Raw genomic sequence first — 12,943 nt, 5'->3', positions numbered from 1 at the left:
CATTTGTTTTCTTCTTCAAAATGCCTAAATACCCATCCCAATCTATATTAAGAAATTATTACATAACCAAGACGCGGAATATTTAGAAATTAACGTTACTCACTTCTTACCAGTAAACGCCAAGTTTGGGTGAATCGGGTTGATGCCCGGGACATATGTAATAGAGTGGTACTAAGTATGCTCAATATGTCAGGAAAGTTTTAGGTGCTAAGCTCAAAAGGTTTAGGAGATACAGCCACTAGAATGTCACATGGAGGTACATGTTAATGTCGTAGTCCAAAACATAGGACAGAAGTCTTGTACCTATTATTTCCTCTTAATTAGATTACGTGAGTGTTCCCTGCAAGTGATGAAACACAAGAATAAGTTGTTTGTTTTGCAAATCCGAAGTGGTTTTGTTATTGCATAGAAAAGTTACAAGTTACTACAATCAATATGCAGTTCAGAAAAGAGTGCATCCCTTCGCACAAATATTCTGCTCATAGTGAGCACACCTGACAAACGCAATTAAGTCGCACTTCAAACATTTGTCGTTTACAATTCCGTTGAAGCAGTAATCGTAAGGAACAAGCCAACTTTCAGGTTCCTCATTCAAGTATCCAGCGTTAAGGAAATCGAATTGAATCATGTTGCGAAAACGAGGAGCACTGAACTGGAAAATTGTGAACGACTGAAGTTGTATGAACCTGTTAGATTGGCAAATATTCACTTTATTTCTGTTATTGCTGTGTCAGTGACGAAACGAACAAAGGCTTTGTATGGACGGAAGAAGCGAACATTCAGATGCTGAATCATGTCACTACATTCACCAGATATCAGCCGATTGATCAATGCAAAGCCTTATAGCACACGCTGTGACGAAAGACTGTCGTATTTGCAGACCATGAATCAAGTAACAGGAGGACTTTCTTCCCATCACTTGGAATGCTTTTCCGCATGACGTCCGAATAGAAAGTCTTAAGACCCTGCTTGTTCATATTCGCTGTTTCACCAGCAAATGAGATTAAGATTATATTAGCCGGATCGGCTGGATTTACTGCAAGGAACCTACCGTTTGGATCAACCACCTGAACATACCTGGGACGCAGAATTTCTCTTTCCATGGACACAACCGGCAGTCTCATGTAGGTATGTGAAGTTGCACTCCCATATCTACTATTGTTCTGATCTTCACTGATCCTTTCTTCCTAACGTCCGGTACGAATGCAATTCCTTCTCGAAGCGACTTAGATCCGCATTGAGGACATTGGCAGCTGGAATGTCATCATTGATCATAAGATCACGTACTGAAATAGATTATAACATGTACCTCCATGTGACCTTCTTGTGGCTATATCTCCTAATCCCTTTGAGCTTTGCACATGAAACTTCCCTGACATATTGAGCACACTTAGTGCAACTCTATCACGGGCAGCGACTCGATTCACCCAAACGTGACCTTTATTTGTCAGCAGTGCAGATTCTGTAGAACCCTTTTCGCTTCCACTTGTCAAAATTGTTTTGTTTTGGCAGTCTACTGGGTTATCAGAGAAGTTATAACTAATGATTTTCAACGGTCATTTATTTATATAAAATAAAAGATCAATCAATTTAGTACATTAGGTTATGTTTGATAACCTTTTATTCTCCAGTGAACTTCATAATTCATTGTGCATACAAAAATCTGATTTTATCGCCGAAAGACTGAACAAAGTGCTAATTTACAACCTCATATGAATTGAACATTATGCCATGCAAGAATATTTGAAGAGAGCAAAACAAGTGGGAATATGATATTGCATGGTGAGGCAACTATGGTGGCATGTCAACACATCCCATCCAAACTCGAATAATTGTTCATGGGTGATCAAGTTTGAGCGTGTTCTTGTGCTACTCCTTTAGAGTCCTGAATGTTTCTGTATAATGGATTCATTTAAGCTGTCATACTGCCGACACCACGTATTCAAATTGATTGTGTGGTCCTTGGTAGAAACTTGAAAGCATGACAGTTTAAAAATTCCAACACAGTGTGAGCATAACATTTATCTGATGAATGTCTGCTTTCGATATGTTTGAGATGAATCGTCCCTATGTGACGAACATCATTTGCGCACTACATTGTTGCAAACAGCCCACTTCATATCTTCAGGTATCAGTCTATTAAAAAAAAAAACATTTTTCTCTTGTTTAATGAACATATCGTAGATGATATACATACCATCAAATATACTTGTTATAGTTTATGAAGGACTCAAACAAAAGTTCGCTTGTGTATCCTAGATTCTTCAGGTGGTCGTGAACTCTTGAATAATTTATGTTCAATGTTTCGGCAACATCTCGTATAATGTAACGTGATTTTCGGTTGGTATTTATTTTGTTCTCATCAACCTTGATGTTTCTTCCTGTCTGAAGAGCGCCGCTGAGATCAAAGTCACCAACACAGAATTTCATGAGCCATCACTGGCACTGATCTTCAAGTAGAACATTGACACTATAAACATTAAGCAACTTTTCGCAAGCTTCACTCGCCTTATTCACTTTACGAAAGTAAAAACAGTAAAATATGACGGAAATCCAGTTTGGTTTACCATCTTCAACTTTAGAATCCATTTCCGAAGTCTACTGAAAAATTTTACCAAATCTCGCAATTTATTTTTTAAAGAAGTAAGCTACCACTATCGGCTATCAAATTGCATAACACTAATTTAAATATAAATGACCAGCACTACCTCATTTTGGTGCAAAAACTACGCTATGGCTTTTCCGACAACCTAATAGTACTTAGAAAGTGCCTTGAATCAAACTGCTAAGTGTCTTTGAAATGATATTCATTCCAACGGACTTTGATCGCTTGTTTACGGTGTCCGGATCAGGATTAGGAATTAGATTTCTGGGGTTTCGGCGTCTGTGGCCATGTAAGCCCGTCACACGTATGAGGGATGACGTCCCTTAGCGATCACACTGTCCGGGGAATTGGAGAGAAAGAAAGGAAAGGGGAAGGAAGGAAGCGGCCTAGGGCTAGTATGGTAGGTACCATCCCCGCATTGGCCTGATGTGAATGAGGAAAATTCAGGAGAAACGTCACTCAGGATGGCTGGTCTGAAAAATCTGTTACGTCTTTTCCCCCGACAAGGATCCCCTTGAGTGCGAGGTCGCAAATGGCCAGTGATGCTTACGGCATTCGACGCCCCACATATTGTCTACCCTGCAACCAAAATATTGGCTGCTAATGGCAAAGGATGCGGGACTGGAGGTATCCAATGGTGAGCACAGCACGAGGCTATAAAGCATAGTTGAACCTTGAACTGCGTAAGGCACAACAGTGCTACAATGGTAGTGGAGTTGATATACAGCAGAACAATGGCAACGATAAAAGTAAACATTGCATTATATCTAGAATAAGAGTTCCTGAAGTTGGCATTTGATCAGAAAGGAACCCAAGGAATTTCTAAGGAATTTTGCTTTTGCTTGATTCCTGGCATGAGTATAAAAATCATTCCTTTAGAGCAAACTATCCCTCCTGACAAGTATGTGACATTGCAATTCATATCACCTGCAATCACTAAACAGAATGTATTCTTTAAGAGTGGATACCTATCTGAACGTCCTGAACGGTTTGTAATTCCCAAGAAGTTCGCCTTCGATCTTAATCGTGCGTACGTTTGTGATCACTGTGGAGCAACATTTTTCATTTGCTGTTCATGGTGCAAGTTAATGGGTTATCTTGAACATTTCGTGAATGTCGACGATGTCCACCATATGAAGTGTAATACATACATCCCATAGAAGGTTGATCTCTGCATTACCCAGGCAGGCATTTTCTGTCGCCATTCTGATGCACATGGTGAGTCATTAGCAGCTTATATTTTTCCTGTCATAATTGTTCGCACTACATTTTCAAATGAGCCTTACTAGAGATTGCACTTGCGACCTCGTACTCAAGAGTTTTCTTGCGAGTGTTTTTGCTGTGCCATAATTAAACACCAAAATGAGCAAAATCTCAAACAAATTGACTACTTTTCCACAGTAGTTCTTAAATTTAATGAATACTTGAAGTGTAAACCGAAAATAAAAGCAAAGGTAGATTATGACACATGTTCCTAGGAAGAATAAATATCTACAGAATGCATTCATGAGTCATTGAAGAACAATTTACAAAGTAACTATAAAACAACGTTTTTCATAAGAATCAAAATTATCGCTAGTAATAAATTAAGTAAATATAAATGCATTAAAGAAAAATAAGCAACATATCCATAGAACACTGTAATACATGCTTAGCATAGAAACGGGAACTTTCTCGGATTAATTCAAAATTTCAATCATTAAACTTATAAATACAAAGGTCAAAAATTAATGTAAATAACTATAGACCAATTTCATTATGTAATAATTGTGTCAATATATTGGGACAATGTATTAGAAATTGAATAGTTGTTTTACGAAAAAATAATAATATTTTTTTCAACGAAAGAGTTTGGTTTCGGAACTAGTAGAAATACATCAGATGCTATATACAAATTAACAGAATTTATTCGTAAAAACATCGATAATATCAGAAAGGTAATTGAAGTACTTGCAGACCTGGTTAAAACATTTTATACAATATCGCAAAAGTTTCTCCTATACAAAGTTGAGAAATGTGAATACCAAGAATAGCATTATCTATATTTTGTAGTTATTTAAAAAAAACATAAAACAAATTATCCAAATTGAATACTTTCGAAGTGAATTTAGTACTATGAACTATGTAGTTCCACAAGAAACAGTCCTAGGACCAGTTCCACATATTTTTATTGTATAAAAATCATGAGTATAAAACTCATGATTGATGATACATAACGTAGAAGTACAATCTCTTGCTGATGATACTTCTGTTCTGCTGCAGGCAAGACATGGGATAAAACATTCTTTCAAGCCGAATTACAACGGAGAAAAATAAGTGTTGGTTCACCATTAATCTCTTAACACTAAATACTCATAAAACTAGATGTTTGATTTTCTCACCTACTTCTGTTGGATAGCAAACTAACAAATCACTAACATTGCAGAATTGCGTAAGTATTACAAGATAAAAAATCTTACTAATGAAGAAAACATAAAATATTTAGGAATAAATCTTGATACACATTTAAAATGGAATTACTATATTCAACGTCTTACTATAGTTTTAAGAAAATTATCAGGCAAATTTGTTCACTAAGTAAATGTTAATTTGGAAATATTGCCTATGATGTATCATTTTCTTGTACAGAGTATATTAAATCACTATAAATTAAGTTAGAAAGCTGCTTACTTTGCACCATTATTTCTGAAAATATTGTTTTGCTGCACAATTACTTATTATGTCTTAAGAAGCGGTTAGATGAAAGACTAACTTCAGAAACTCTACACTGTAAAAAATCGTTGTGTTATTTCAACGAAACGCCTATGTGTTAACACAATTGTGTTAATATATGACACAAACAGGTGGTTAGAACAACTCACTCTCCATTTGGAGTTGTGTGTCAGATGCCGGTAGTTGAAATGACACACTACCTGTGTGTTAAATCAAAGCAAGTGTAGAATCTTCGGTGTTGTTTTCTGCGTGATTGCCAAATATGTTGGGCATCTAATTATAAAGGATTATGAATTGAAGCTACAGACAAACACAGTACAAGGAAATACTTAAACAAAATTTCGCAAAATTACACGCAAAATTTCAACATGAAAACCGCGCGATGTGTTTTCAATTGTTTTACATAATGTTTCTGAAGAAATATGTCAACAGCGAGAAACAATATCGTACTAATGTGTTACTTCTATACTGCACTATAACTCACCAGTCAACACCGGGAACTGTGCTTCAAAAATGGCGGAAAGCAAGTAGAATCAAGATTAAGAGGCAAACATATTATAAGGATATAGGTAAGAGTTTCCTATCATTCTTGAACAAGATGTTGGTGTAGGTCGTGTTTCACACCATCAAGAAATACTTCACAATAAATGTTGTGGAGGATGGCAAAAAGTTTTATGAAGATTTTCTATATGAAGTGTTCTGTAGTTTACTATTCTTATTTTAAAATTAGAATCTTCGATAAGCGTAAGCATGCACATCACATGGTTTTCCAATACAGAAAAATGGTAACATCGACACCACACCCGGAGTTATTTCAACACCGAAACATGTGTCATAGTAACACAGAAGTGGAGTCGAACTAACACCAAAAACGGTGTTAATCTGGTGATCTGACCTTGAATTTTAACACAAGGAGTGTTGAGTTAACACCAAAACGGTGTTACTTATACGACTTTCATCTTGAATTATGACACAGATTGTTGTTGAAATAATAAGAAAATGATGTTGAAGTAACACAGGGACTGTGTTATATTGTTACTTGACATGGTGTAATATTAACACAAAATAATTAACATATTGCACACTGTATTACTTTCTTTGTGTTGGTGCAACACCGACACAAGTAACACTCAACACTTTTCTCCACAATATTGACCCTGACATGATGTCGAATAAACACGAAAAATACTAAAACAGATCCGAACTTAACACCGCTGAACACCAGTTGTGTGTTAAAGACGTAAGACACCCTCTGTGTTAAACGCCAACACCGCGTGGTTTATGTTGAGCTAACACCGCATAGTAGTAGTCACGCTGGTACCACTGCAATGTGTTAAAATTGAGTTGAATTAACACAACCATTTTTTACTGTGTATATAAAGCATTTTCAGCTTTCTCTAATAAATAATGGAAATCTCTCTTAATTTACCTTAAAAATAATATAAATGATTGGCATGCAATATTGATAATGTATTTTTAGACTAGAAGTGAAACATAAGAATATCCATTCACAATAATAACAACTAGATCTATTATAATACCAGGCTCATTATATAGCAACAAAATAATAAATTGCAGATTCAGATACAAGTAAAATATGCATAATGTAAAAAAAAAAAAAAAAAAAAAAAAAAGGCATTTCGACAACAGTGATCTTATTCTTTTCAGAATTTTCATTGGTGTGAAAGTCAATCCTTCACTTATAATAGAATTGCGAAGAATGATCTTCACAAGAAAATGAAAGTCAACTTGTAAATGACAAACCTGGCCATCACCGAGATCTTCACCAAGTTTACTATATGTCTTGAAACCAAATTGGTTTCCTGAATGGCTATCGATGGCAGTCACTTTCTTTGTGTATAATAACTATAGCAAATCCTCAGTTGAGATAAATTAGGTAATCAGTGTACATCGGTATATGTTGATCGGCAATCTGGTTTTTGGAGGTATATATGATTGCCATTCAAATTGGCGAGAAAACTTTCTTGAATATAAGACATCGATTTCGCTTAGGGCTTAACTTTAAAAAAACTCTTTTAGGAATGTTTCTCTGCGCTTAATTTTGGAAGCGTCTCAATTATATTTCAAAAACAAGAAAGGATCTTCACAAAAGTTTTTCTACAAATGCATTTCTGCGAACAAAAAAGGCTAGTTGGCTATAGCTCAATTACCGAAATTAAGTTTAGCGGCGTTACCAGCCACTTCATTTGGGAACTCGAGAATATTGACTTAAAAAGAACTCTTAAAATAATCATGAAATTATGTCAAAATGCCTTTTTCGAGTTCAAGAAAGCGATTTAAGTAACTTAACTTGGCAGCACTTTAAGCGCATTATAGAGATGCCAAAATTCTAACTTAGAAAGGTCAAACCATTTTCAGGAAATCAAAACATTCGTCTTTTTTACCTGTGAGCTAGCTATTAAGAATGTACAATGTATAATATCGGCCTGAAATTTTGGATATATAATGACTAGAGAGAGGGAAAATATGAAATTTCATTTTTTAAAGTATGCCTTACAGTGTAATGGGAACAAGGCTTTCTATGTTTCATAGTACATAGAATCGAAATAGTGTGTTTTTAATTTCCATAGCATTGTTTCTGATTAAAGTTCAATTCGCCACTCACACTTCCACTCTCTTCCTAAAATGATTGTTATGTAAACTCAGTTGAGCGAATTTCATGAGTAGTGGTTTAGTGTGCGTAGTGCAGGGTGCGTTGATTGTTGATTTTGGATTTCAAAAGATTTAAGAAGATTAAAATATGCCTAAAGCTAATGCTGAACCTCGCGACTGGGTTAACATGTCCAAACATCCCATTTTAGCCGGGACAATTCCTTTTTTAAAACTTCATCTAAAGTGTACCAGGAGACAGTGCTTGAGAGACTAGTCAAGAATCCCACTCTCTTTCGTGGGCAGAACTGGAACTTCGAGCAGTACTCAGCCCCAGCACACAAGACACAGACAATACAGCAGTGGCTGGAGCTAAATGTTCCGGACTTCATTTCCACTTCTGATTGGCCTTCTGCAAGTCCGGACCTAAACCCTCTGGACTACAAATTTTGGTCCAAGCTTCAGGAGATGGCTTGCAAGAAAAGGCATCCCAGTATTGAAAGTTTAAAGATGTCTCTTCGGAAGGCAGTTGCAGATTTTCCAGTTAATGCTTTGAATAATACAATTGATGAGTGGCTACAAAGACTTGAGGACTGTGTGAATATTAATGGTGGCCATTTTGAATAATTATTTGTGATTTGGTTCATAATTTATCCGTGTAACTCATGTTATTAGGATATTAAAATATCTCTAACCATTTTGTGTCAATGTACTTAAAACTTGGGGACAGTATTTATTATAAGACTATGTATAAACTATCAGAGCAAATTTAACACTTTTTTGCTAAAATGACTGTGCATACAGCTATTTTTCGTATTTATACTCATTGGGAATTTTTAGGCCATACAGCCGTTCTTGCTGGTATAGTAGTTACCACATGAGTCTATGGTGCACGTGGTCCCGGGTTCGACTCCGGAAGGGAGAGAGAACAAAAATTTAGTTTTATTATTATTCCCTTTCAATAATCATCCGTCCTCATTAGCCTATAATAATGAGACATAAAAACTAAAAACTTGATTTCATTTCATTTTAGACCATGCTTGGAAGTTTTAAATGCTGTCCCTGCGTGGAACTTTTCTATACGTTACTTGTCCATTTTGTAACTTGAAAACAATGCTGGCACCCAATGCAATCTGCTAATCAGAGGTAGACAAAACCCTCTCCCTACCACTGATCATATGCATCCTGCTTGTGCAAGATAACATTCTGATCACCTTAGACTGGGTATCGAATTCAGGTGCCTTACAACAGATGGCAAAACTGTCTTACGCACATATTACAATAAACACATAACTAAAATGTATGAATTTTGTTTACATAAGGCTTAAATATTATATTATTCATTCAACGTAAATCGATAGGCAATCAAAACAATTCCTCCACTTCCCCTCGCCTCCCTGAATTTGCTATTGCAAAAGAGGAAAACAACTTGTTGATTATGTCAGGGATGGAAGCTTTTTAGAAAGATAAAATATCGCGTTAATTTAATTTCCACCCCGTCACGAATTTTTCAACCACTACCGAATGCTAGCAATAATAACTATATTACGTGGTATTATACTTTTAATCTTTAAGAGAAGTGTTGATTTTTCTGTATTTTTTTTAGTTATGTTTGTATTAAAGATTTGATTTTAATTGTATTTTTAATGAAATTATTAGAAATAAGCACTCAATTGTCACGAAGTTAATTTCAGTGATTTTTTTCATCTCTGAGTCGGCAAGGTAGTGAGACAAAGTATTCATACCTCTGTTTCAAATTTTTAAGAAGTAGTCTTCTATACGTTTGGCTTATCGAATGTATAGAACATTGACATGTGCAAAAGCGTTGTAAATACTATATATGTTGTCTTGGGTAATACATAACTTAAGTATTAGTTGTATCAATTTATAGTGTACAGTACATTCATTTGTAGCATTTTTATGTCTTAGAGAAGCCAAAATTCATAATGTGTAACAATTTAAAAAATGTAAAAATGTCCGTTTACTACAGATCGAATGATACACATTTTCTTCTGTTTGGTTAGTGCAAATGAAATGTTCACTTTCACGTTTCATGGGGAACTCACCTCATCAATACAACCCAGGGATAGACTAAAGTCACGCCTCTAACGTCACAACCTCTGTACACGTCCGGCAAACAGACTCGGGTGCCCAGAGGGCCGTATAGAAGTGCACTATGGAGTACATAGAATTGGAAGTGATTTTTATTTATGATGTGGCACTGAACAGTTCTGGGTACAAAGCAAAACATTAACAGTGCACTTGGGCCAGGAATGATGTACAAATTTACCATTCCTCGTTTGTCCAATTTCGTCCCGCTGATACATTGTTGCAAAATGAGATCCTTGGCCAACGACCAATATCATGTTTGGAGAGCTTCTCAGGAACATCATGAAAGCGAACCTCCAAAAAAGAGTTCGTGCCAACCCATGCCACTGTCGTACAGCTGCTCCGTACAAGCGGTAAGGTGAAAAAGTTGGACATGTGGGTGACATCGGCCAACTAGAATCAACGTGTGGACGTGTACAGTTCTGTGAGTGTAAAGTGAAAAAGTTGGACTTGTGGGTGCTATATGAGTTAACACCGGACAACAAGAATAAGAGTGAGGAGATGTGTAGTTGTCTGACAAGCAAGGTCCACAACGAGGCACACTCAGATCCGACTCAAACTTCGCCCAGAGGACACATAATGGAAAAGAAGAAAAAATGCCAAATTGGAGCTGCCCAATACCAGAAACACCGGAGTTATGCTCCCCAACATAACGCACCGCGCGCCAATATGATATAAGGTAAACGTCGCAAGATACCTGTTTAGGTCGGAATCAGAAAGGACGAGAAGCACCGAGATGATACCAAGGTACCTGATATGGTATAACACAGACTTGGCCGCCATCTTGAAAACCGTTATCGGGTGAAAGATCGATGTCGGGTAGAATTAGAAACTGAAACCAATGCCCAAACTCTAATAACGTATCGAGCATGGTATTAACGTGAAGAGGAATTCATGCGAGCAGAGTATGGAAAAACAGCTGAAGTTATGTTGTTAACGCGATGAAACAGAAACGGCCAAAGGAACCCAGAACACATGGATGATGCGACAAAGAAACACACACGCACACACATAGAGAGAAACATATACATTTGAGTTGGAATGCTACATACACACACAGATATATATACATAGATACAGATATATAAGATTGTACCTATTGTTGAAAATCTCGCAGTAGTGGTAGTGAGTAAAGAAATGGGTGACACACAGCTCCCGCAAACACCAAGCACATTTGATCACAGAAAGTTCTGGGCACTCGTCTTTACAACATTCGCGGTGTCGTAGATTGAAACAAAAGTCAGTTGTGTTGTACTGGAAAGCAACGTCCTCTGCTAATCCAGCTAGTTTCCACCCGCATTGATGTGTCATATGAAATCGTGGACAACAAAATTGGTTGTGTACCAGTGAATGCAGCTTAAGGACGGTGTCTCGCTGGTGAAGGTTCACGTTGGTATAGTCACGCAATGCCTCCGAAATCCGTCATACCATGTGTTTATACATACGGAAGTAATACAGATACAACGGTTGGCACTGCGAAGTAGTTTTTTCAGGTATAATATGGATGCGAATATGATCGGCGGTGAAACCACTTTCATGAAGTAGTCTTGCAAATGTGTCTCTGTCCTTGTGAAGTCCATATGAATCTAGCAACAGAAGGCTTTGTGTGTTGGGAGCATCTGCTGCTACTTGTGGTATTACGCATTCTTTGATGAAAACCGAATACGCTTCCCTTGTCATTGTACCAGAAGGTGTCCAGAATACCACTAAATTTGGTGCGGCGAACATATTGTCCTGAACCCTAGTACTTAAAGCTACGGGTTCCTGGAGAATGACAAAGAGTTTATCCGCCACCACCCCTGCTTTCGACAACAACGGCACCACAGTGTACGGATGCGTCGTTGCATGCACAGACTGGACACAGCCCTGAATGTGCGATGATCCTCTTCTGGCTAATGTGCGCCCACTTATCAACTCTTTCGCAAAACCGGATTCATCAGCATTCCATATATTTGCATTCTCAAACCCCTCCATGATGGTCTTGGTTTCGTCACGCCACCCAGCAATAACCAAATCAATATCCTCCTTGTCGCGTAGATACTTCATTGTGACATATGACGTGATTTTACGGCTCACGATATTGTTTTGTTGTTTGAGTGCCCCAATCCATCCGTGACTAGCATTGAACGTACGGAGACTACACTTCAGAGCCTGCTCCTTTGCCCATAATTTAAGATCACTGTCATGGACAATGCGGTTATCACGTCGCGCAGCTATAAATTGTTGCAGCACATGTTCTGTGATTTCGCGATACACTTCGCGTTTTGTTTTCAATAAGCTTTTGTCGCGTTGTTCTTTCCATTTAATTAGTGTTCCCACCGAGGGACAGTTGCGGCATCTGTGTTTCATCGAACGATATGAACGATGTGCGAATGTTTCACGCCCTTTGCCTTTTACGTCAAGCCAGTAGTGTAACATGTTAACTTTGTCCTCTAGCGTATAATATTTTGTATTACCTTCGTTTCCATTCGGCTCATAGTCACTGTCGGACGAGAACGGTGTTGCCTGTGGTTCGGGCGAAGAATCACTCCAAGGCAGCGTGCTGTCACCACTATCCGCGGCATCCCCTTCACCTGTTTGGGCCGGACCGGGTTCGTATTCATCAATGTCGAGAGTTTCATCCACATTTACTTCTGTTACATCGTAGTTGTTCAAAAACTCCAGCATGTGTTCAGCTGCATTTCGTTCCGCCACTGTCGGTTCTGTCGATTGAACGTACTCTTGTTTTGAAAGCTCCCTTTGCATAACTAACACCACATTGAGAGGGTTCACATTGCAGGTCTACACTGGCGTTTTTAGATGAACAATAGTGCGGACACATTCACTATACAGAATATTGCGCGTTTTGACTCGCATATGCCACAAACACACTATCACTTCCCCCGGGCCAGCAGCTGCTGTCACGCT

This window comes from Thermobia domestica, chromosome 18 (genome assembly GCF_964235325.1).
Source record: "Thermobia domestica chromosome 18, izTheDome1.hap1.1, whole genome shotgun sequence".
Lineage (NCBI taxonomy): Eukaryota > Metazoa > Arthropoda > Insecta > Zygentoma > Lepismatidae > Thermobia > Thermobia domestica.
The sequence above is the reverse complement of the archived record's forward strand: the minus strand, read 5'-3'. Positions refer to the sequence as shown.